We start from the raw sequence: 9,211 nt of genomic DNA on the forward strand, positions 1-9,211 counted from the left end.
GCCAAGAGACAGCGACTACTGTCTGTTGAGCCCCTACGCCCCCCCACACACACACACACATCTGTTGTACTACAAGGAAGAGAGAAAAAAAGTATTGCTAGTAAATATGCAAATATACATTAGTGTTCCAAACACTAAAACACATTTTTGTTATTTAATCCTCTTTTCCTGTTTCAATTTTATTTTCTAGTATTCCACAGTATCTTTTTCCCAAATTTTCCCATGTTATACTGTACTATTACATTGTACCATAAATCTATATATATTCAATATCCTGCTTAGCCATAATGTATATACAATTCACTAAACACATAATGACTTAAGAAATTATTATTAGTATTTAAAATGTACTGTACTGATCAACAGTAGTACTACATTATTTAAACAGGTTTTTGTGTTTCCTCATGAAGGTACGTTCAGAGTTCACGGTGTGTCCTGACTTTCTGGCCCATGAACCACATGTGTTCTTGCTTCACATCCACATCAGAGGTGGATCATGACAGCAGCGCCTGCTCACAGCTTCCTGTTGGTGTGAAGTCTGGGAGCAGGAAGTTTCTTGTGTTTATTAGGGGAATAATAAGCGTTATCGTGTCGCACCTCCACGCTGAGGTATGTAGCTCAGGGAGTGCACACGCACACACACACACACACACACACACACACACACACACACACACGTCTGCTTTTCATTAGACAGCCCACCATGCTGAGTCGTAGATGTAGACCTCATTAACATGAGTGTGGCCCATGTCTGTGATCATTTCATACCATCATGTTAACCCGACACACACACACAAACACACACACATTTTTGTGTTTTGTGAGTATTTAACGCAGTCATAATGCATTCACTACTTAGAACCTTAACCATTATAAACATATATATGGCTAATCCTGATCCTAACCCTAACGCTAATCACCAAATGTAATTTTAGCCAGTGTCCAAGTTCCCAAAACGAAAAAAAAAAGTGTAGGTACACACACATACACACATGTCGGTGCAGCTAGTCTTGTTAGGACTGTAAAATGTACAATAGAAATAAAGGAAACGTTACAGTCACAAAAATAAATGCCAATACTACGCATTCAAATTTTTAACTATAAAAATCAGATTTTTGTCAGGAATCTTGTGAATTTTGCCTCAGAATCTTTATGGCTAAATTGTCTCTGATATTTGTAAGTTAATTTAAACTCACACTCCTCTGGAGTACTCCTAACTCCTAACTCCTCCTGACAGAACAGTGTTCTGCTCATCAGAACCAGACATTCGTTTCCAATAAGGACGACAGAACATGGAAAAAATTCAAGATCAAAATGTATTTTTTCCTGTAGGAAATGTGGGCTGCCATTAATTCACATAAACCCTCACCTCAGCAATGCGTATCTCTCACCTCACCCTAACTAACAGGAACATCTTAATGGCAACCTTAGCCTTAAATCTAAAACAGAACCAGCCTGGAGGCTCTGAGAAGAACACTGGTCCTAACAAGGTGAGAATTTACACACACACACACACACACACACCTTGCACACTCCTGTATCTCAGTGTTTGTGAAGGGAAAGCCCACACACATAGAACATCAGAACTGAAACACTCTCCTGCCGAGGAGCCCATGTGCAGTCGCCCTCGTTGTACTTTGATGTAAAAGACAATTGGGGGAAAAAATGTTTAAATAAACAATGAGAAAAATGTTTTTGGTTCAACTCTATTTTTTGGTTCTGTAATGATTTAGTTCCATAATGTAGCGGTCAGCACACCTGCCTTGCAAGCAGAGAGTTGTGGGTTCAATTCCCAGAGGCATCACATACATTTGAAGACAGCCACAAAATAAATTATAATAATCTTTTATTCTGTAAGTCAGTGTTTTTCAACCTTGGGATCGTGACCCCATATGGGTTCAACTGGAATTCAAAGGGGTCGTCCGAAAGGTCTAGTAATTGATTAAAAAAAAAAACAGAAAACATTCATTCATCTGATTATTGTCATTATTATTATTATTATAAAAAAAACCCCACTCATCACCCAGTCATGAATATAAATCATTTTTTAAATAAAATGCAGCTTGTAAATATATCTCAGTTGACATCTCTTGATTGACAGTTGTGACTGAAAACAAAAAATGATCACCAATGATGATGGATCATTCAGGAAGATGAATTCTACGTCAAAGGTTTCTACAACTACTCTGTGGAATCTAGACACAAATGCAGGTTATGAAGGAAAGCCAAACCAAACAAACCTCAGATTGGACCTTGTATTTGCTTATAACCACACTGGGTATTTTTAGGCTGTGAAGTGACTCCAGTTTAGCTGCTGCCTTCATATCTGTGATCCATCCCCGGCTGTGATTTGTTGCTGCTGTATTCTCCCACGCTGCCAGCCTCCACTCTGCACACTCATTGTTCCCTCTTCTCCGCCCAGCCTCTTAGATTCCCCTCAACCTCAAGATTGCCGGCCTGAGACTCACTGCTGTTGCTGCTCCTGAACCTGCTGTCTATCCCTGCAGCCACAATGACCCAGAAACACACACACAAACACAAACCACAGAGCTTTCCACAACCAGCGTCAGCGGTCGTTGAGTTTAGTGTTGAAAATGAAAATCTGAAGCTAGTTTTTTTTTTTTCTCTCACAGTTTGGAGAAGTAATCTTTAAAGTCTGTCGTCTTATTTGCTTTTTTCTTTTTTTTTCTTTTTTAACTCTTGCCCTTTTTAGAACCTCAGATAAACAATAATGATAAATAAATGATTGAATTTGATTTGGTTTATTACTGTGAAACTCACTTTAAAACATTGTCAATATTTTAACACTCACTGGAGAAAATCACTTTAATTTGACTGCGACATGTTACCACCAATTTGTTATTTTATTCAAGAGCTGCAGCCAGACATTATTAAAAAACAAAAAGATTTATACATCATACACTTAAATCACACTACCACTGACTGAGGAACCAAAAAGAAACCAATTCTAAATTTCATATTTAATTTTAAATGCATTATAAATTAATAGATTTTTTTGCTAAATGTTTCATTCACACAAGAGGAACTGTTTATATTCCACCTCTAACATATGGAGAACTCATTGTATTCTTCAAATATAATTGTAGCCAATTCTAGCTCTGAGGGTTTATCTTGGTTTCAGAACTGTTTGACCCTGAGCTTAAAGTGTCAAGGGGGGAAATCCTCAGGACAGGAACATGGGTGCAATAAAAAAGAAGCATGCACACACACACACACACACACACACACACAGAGCACCGAGCAGAGGGGCCTTGGACAGGTTATTAACATAGCTGCAGCATGTCGGCTGAAAGACAAAAGCAAACAGATCAGTCCCTCAAGTACCTTCGAGACAGACTTCTGTCAACAGGTCAACAGACTAACTGAGTGATCGCAGCGCAGCTCTGTTAAATTAGAGCCTGTGAGAAGGAGAAACACTCAGTGGTCCTCCAGTGACCGTGTCAGGATCTTGGAAAGAATTTGCAGCGGGTAAAAATAAACCTTAACATAGTAGAAATTCTTCATTTAAACTTCTCTATTGGTCCCAGCAGCCTGCTGTCGCCGGTACAGGGGCGTAAAAACACGTGAAGGGAGGACAGGAAAATTGGTATTTGTCTTGGGTTCGGTTGCCTAAAAGTCATTTTTGAAGCAAAGAAGTAGAAAAGAAAAGAAAAGAAAAGAAAAGAAAAGAAAAGTTTGTGTAATGCTAATGCTAATGCTTAAGTTCTACCCTAAAAGGTTTTTTCCCGTCTTTCCAACTGAAACTATTTAAGGACCAAAAATAGTTCCCAGTTCTTCCAGTACCATTTTCTCAGCACCTTTAGAGAAACAACAGTAGATAAAAAAACTGGGAATTTGAATTCCAAGAAGTCCAAGAAGTTCTGCAGCCACTGAAGTCCATTTGATCACGCCGTCAGGTTTTCAGTAGACTTGTGTCTGTTTACTCTTTTCTGTGGTTTTACTGTGATTGGTGTTTTCCAGCAGTTGGCATCCTCAAGGTTGATTACAGCCTTCTCCAGGTGTCTGCCCGTCCAGGCTGGGCTGCTGCCCCAGTGTCTTATAAACCGTGATCTTGGTGGAAACACCAGGGCAGTGTGGAGGACAGACACAGACTGGGCAGAATATATGAGACTACTGTATTTATGGGTAAACTTTAGGCTAGGGTTAGGCTTAGCTAAGCTAAGATAAATTACTCTTCAATAAGATCGAGTCGAGTCGAGTCGAGTTCAGTTATCTTGGACCGAACTGAACTAGACCAGATTAGATTAGAGTCTTGAAGGGGAACTTAGAGTCGAATGAAGCCCACGATGAAAATTGCACTATTTTATGCTAGGCTACATCGAATTGGGAAAAAGTCTATTAAAAAAAAAAATCGACTAGCTTAAAACGATACAGTGATTTCCTGTTCATGAAAATGGAAATGTATGTTAATTTTCACTACATCACTTTCATACACGCAAAACACGATCCACTGCCTGCGTGTGTGTGTGTGTGTTGGCGTGTGTGTGTGTGTATTATATATATATATTTCATTCATGCTTTTTGAAGTGTATGGTCTGTATGTCTGTGTGTGGTTTGATCAATGTGCGTGTGAATATCAAGCTTTTTGTTGCTTGTATGCAAGTATGTTTTTGTATTTTTTTATCCCATGTAGTGCTTCCTCTTTGTGTGTCCATGTGTGTGTGTGTGTGCGTGTGTGTGTGTGTGTCCCACAGCCATTGATGGCCTCTAGAGTTTCATCTGTCCACAATCATTTGCCTGTTGGAAGGTGCAGTCGCTCCGCAGGCATCTGAAACCTGCAGCTAACAATCAAAGAGCTGTAGAAGTATAGGACAGGCCTATCTGGTTACAGAGAGAGAGAGAGAGACAAAGAGTGACACTGCATGACAGAGAGAGAGAGCGAGTCAAGTCTAGAGTAAAAGAGAAAGCATGGTAAGGAACGGGAAAGAGAGAAAAACATTCTGAAGGTTGTTGTTGTTTTCAGGCGGTCCAGGTCGGAATAAAACCACTTCCTTTTTTGTGTGAGTGGAGAAACATGATGAGGCCTCGTCGGCTCGTCAGCCGTCTCTTTCAGCATCTGTCCGCTCGCTCATGTTTCCTCTGTGCATGAGAACCAATTTATATCACAATGAATACGTGGGATACGTAGTCAAGCCCCGCCCTGACTCTTTCATCGCTGCAGAGGCCGTCGTTGGACTTTGATGTGCCAAATGCACATGAACTCCTGTATCAAGACGCACAGTAAAGGCACAGCTAACCTGTAGTCTGCTAATGTGGCAGTAGAACCTTTGTAGTCAGTGATCCTGGTACATTACATTGGAATCAACGTAAATGGGAGCAGGGAAGGGGGGGGGCAATGGGGGGCCCATTGTTCCATGAAACAACTTTGTCAAGTTACTGACGTCTTTTTACAGAATGAAGAAAATATTTCACATTCCACCATGAACCACTAAGCTACTACAATAGACATGGTATACAGGACTATGAGATACTTTATCCTGAATGACATCATCTTTTGTCCAATATCGTCCTCAGTACAGGTCCTAACCGTGAACTGATTTCTAATCCCGTCCATCCTGATCTCAGCATCGCCAACTCCACCACGACTGAAAATGTGGTGAAATCTTTCATCGTCTTTTTTTCCAAAAGCATTGGTCCACGCCTCCCCCCCCCCCCCCCCGGCCCGTAGTTGAAAAAATGTACTTCAGTTTTATTAATTTGCTTCATTCTAAAATAAATCCAGTCTTATCCCTTTGAAAAACTTCAGTTTTATCAATTTACTTCATTCGAAAAATAAATCCAGTCATATCACTTTATTTTTTTTCATTCAAAAATAATCTGTCAATGTTTCAAAACAACAGGTCGTTCAGACTCTGATACTAACAGGAGACAGTCTAAAATCTTAATGATCCTTCAACGATGGTGGGGTAAAGACAGCTTAAACCACATGTGCCAAACTCAGGCCCGGGGGCCAAATCAGGCCCTCGGTGGAATTATATTTGGTCTGCAAGATTACATCAAAGGTGTACTAGATTCTGCCAGTATATAGCCCCTATGTACTAGCAGGATTTATAGTATATATATATATATGTGTGTGTGTATGTATATAAATATATATCCTCAAAATTACACAAATAGATTAGGGGTAGAAGTCGACCAAGTTGATCCAGCTTTGACCATGTTTAAAGTTCTAAAAACACCATGAACCAGAGCTGCACAGTGTGTCTGAAGGGTGAACTGTGCTGAGCAAGAACCAAAGAGTGGACGTGAAACAGGGGGGAGGCAGGGAGGCAGGGGAGGTGGGGGATAAAATAGTTGCCAATTTGTTTGCTGTGTTGTGGAACTGTACTAGACTCTTTTTTTTTCCTGAAGCGCCTGACAAGCAGGTGAGATCAAAGTGCTGTGGACAAAGGAGGCTCAGCAGCGATTTGTCAGGAGACGAGAGGTAGCAGCCGGGTCCAGCCCTCTGATCAGCGCCTCACCAAAGAAATCTGGCCATGAGAAAAAGTACAGCAGAAAGGGTTCAAAGGTCATTTTGATTTGCTCTGGATTACTGGTTCCTCCCTTTTCCTCCACTAAAGAAAAAGGACCTGGCTAATAACCTTTGTATTATTGCAGAAAAGAAACCCTTTTGTACCAAGAGGGGTTTTGGGGTTGGTGGTGGGGGAGAATTTTTTTTTTGGGAGGTCAATTAAAAAAGGAACCCTGAAATTCTTGCCTTTATTCGTGGCTGCAGGGAAGAAAAGAGTAAAGTTAAAATGTCTGTTTTGGGGGTTTTGTGTCAGGGCACTCCATGCAGTCAGCTCTGGATTCATTTGTCAAGTGTTAGACGGACACAGGTTGAAATATTTTTCAAGTTGGCTAAATAATCGTGAGCTTTTCTCTCTGAGGGGAAAAAAAAAAAACATTGTCTCATTGTCCCGTTGCTTCTAAACACAGGTGTGAATGCTCCCAGAATGCACTGGGATCTGATCACTCCAGCCACAGTCAGGAATGCAAGTGTGCAGTGTAATGTGAACTCGAAAGCCTTCCTGGCCACATTCAAGGACCAATTAGTCGACTTTGTATTGTGCCGATTGCTGGACAAAAGTCCCAAACACAGTGGATTTGCCTCCGACAAAAAAAACTAGGACGAGGTTCTGAAGGGTGCAGACGAGCCCAGGAATCAAAAAGCTGCTTTAAAAAAAAAGCTACAGCTGAGGAGATATTTCTTTTGTGATGTTCACCAGTCTGAGCTGGGAATCAGTTAGATTTATATTTAGTTTCAGTGGAGTCCAGGTTCTTCTCACTGTTTCTGCTTCTTTATCCAATCATTGATCTGTAGTCAGAATGTTGTTATTGTCAGGAGCAATAACACCACAAGATGGATGGATGGTTGGATGGATGGGTGGTTGTTTGGATGGATGGATGGGTGGATGGTTGGTTGAATGGATGGATGGTTAGCTGGTTTGTAGGTTGGTTGGATGGAGGGATGGATGTTGGTTGGATGGGTTCCGAGGGATGGATGGATGGATGTTGGTTGGATGCATGGTTGGTTGGATGGGTTCAATTTCTGAATGGCCACAGCCCTATTTTTTTCAATCCAAATAAAAGCTCATCGTTTATGGCAGCGTTGATGTTTCATGTGAGTGGGTGGAGTCTGTTGTTGTGAATCTGTTCTCGTTGGTGAACAGATTCACAGACTCCGCCCACGTCAGTCAGTGTTTCTGTGTGTTAGGTAAACTACACCGTCTCATTCTGTAATGTTTGGACTCCCAGTGGTCTGCAGCCAGAGCAGTCTCTGGCTGTGAGAGCCTGACGTGCATTGATTACAGCTGATTCTAAATGACTTCACACTGGCTTTTCTGCAGTGGCGACCTTTGTGGTCGTTGAAATCTACAACAACTTCAATATTTATTGTTTTATTTATTTCATATAAATGGTGCATATATAAAAGGCACAAACATTCATTGGGTTATTTCTTGAAAGTGGTTTTGACAGCTTAGTTCCAAAGGGTAAAGGAGGTGATTAAAAAAAAAAAGTTATCCCAAATACATGAAAATGTGGAGCTGTTACTAATTCTCCATCTAGTTGCTGTTGTTTGTTTTCTTTGTCACCTGGAAATGTCAAACATGACTTGGAAACACAAAGACTCCACTCACTGTGGAAACAGACGAGACTCCAGAGACTGGAGTGGAAGAAGAAAGGGACGGATTAGAGCAGCAGCCTGTGAACTGGAGGACGTAATCGTGGGTCCCAGCCCAGGCGACGGTACAGAGGACATCAAAATATCTTTGAAGATTCAACCCACTGCTGCAAATATACATGTTGGCCTTTTCCGCTAAGGTTTGTGTAGGGAGTGTGATGTGGCTGGAGGACTGTCTGTGTGTGTGTGTGTGTGTGTGTGTGTGTTTGATTCGACTGCTCTACAGTCCTCGGATGAAGCTGCGGCAGGACATAGGATCCGAACCCGTCCGCCGTGACTGAAACTCTTACCTCAAAATGAAAAGTCTAGAAAAACTCTTATCCCAGAGTGTGCATGCACATGTGTGCACGTGCCTCACAAATTGAGATGGTTTGTCCCTGCTTATTGCCGGGGATGCTATGTGGGCGGCGTGGAAGGCAGCGCAATTAAAATAGTTTCTGAGAGAAACAGCACACCACATCAGAGGTTCCACCCTCTTCCAGCATCTGACCACATCAAGGTCGTCTCACTTAGAAATGGCCACCAGAACAACCTCAGATACACACGGCCCGGCTCATGTTCTGGTGTGTGCGTCTGACTTATATGTGGGGGTCTCCAAAGGCATTTGTAATTAAAAATCCTTGCCCCCCTGTTTTCTGATGGCGGAGGTAAATAAAGTGACAGAGGCAGCCTGGCTGGGTGATGTATGGGAGGGAAAGACAAATTAACCGTCGACTCTCCGGGGGATTCTCGAGCACAGACCTTCCGTGGCAGCGGTGGAACAGCGCCAAAGGGCAGAGAGATTTGTAGATGATGGTGCTAATTACCAGAATGCAAACCATAATGCGACCAAGATGGAAGCAATTTAGGGCAGTAGTCATTTAGCCTGCTGCTCTTCCGCCCACCGGCTGCTGCTTCACCAGAGCCGGGGCATTAGGATGGGAAAAGTCTGGGACAATCCGTTGCTTCACTGAAGGATGAAGAGGAAGCGCGGTGGTGTGAGCAGCACATGGTCGGAGTCGCCGTGACTGACGCTCCATTCATCTT

General features: G+C 42.0%; 1 long non-coding RNA gene across 1 annotated transcript in view; it reads right to left on the minus strand.

Annotated features, from left to right (window-relative positions):
• The window catches only part of LOC112487068 (uncharacterized), a 79,728-nt gene that overhangs the window by 5,183 nt on the left and 65,334 nt on the right, over positions 1-9,211 (minus strand). The gene's annotated exons all lie outside the window — the stretch shown is intronic.

Source organism: Cynoglossus semilaevis, chromosome 5, assembly GCF_000523025.1.
Source record: "Cynoglossus semilaevis isolate Cse_v1.0 chromosome 5, Cse_v1.0, whole genome shotgun sequence".
Lineage (NCBI taxonomy): Eukaryota > Metazoa > Chordata > Actinopteri > Pleuronectiformes > Cynoglossidae > Cynoglossus > Cynoglossus semilaevis.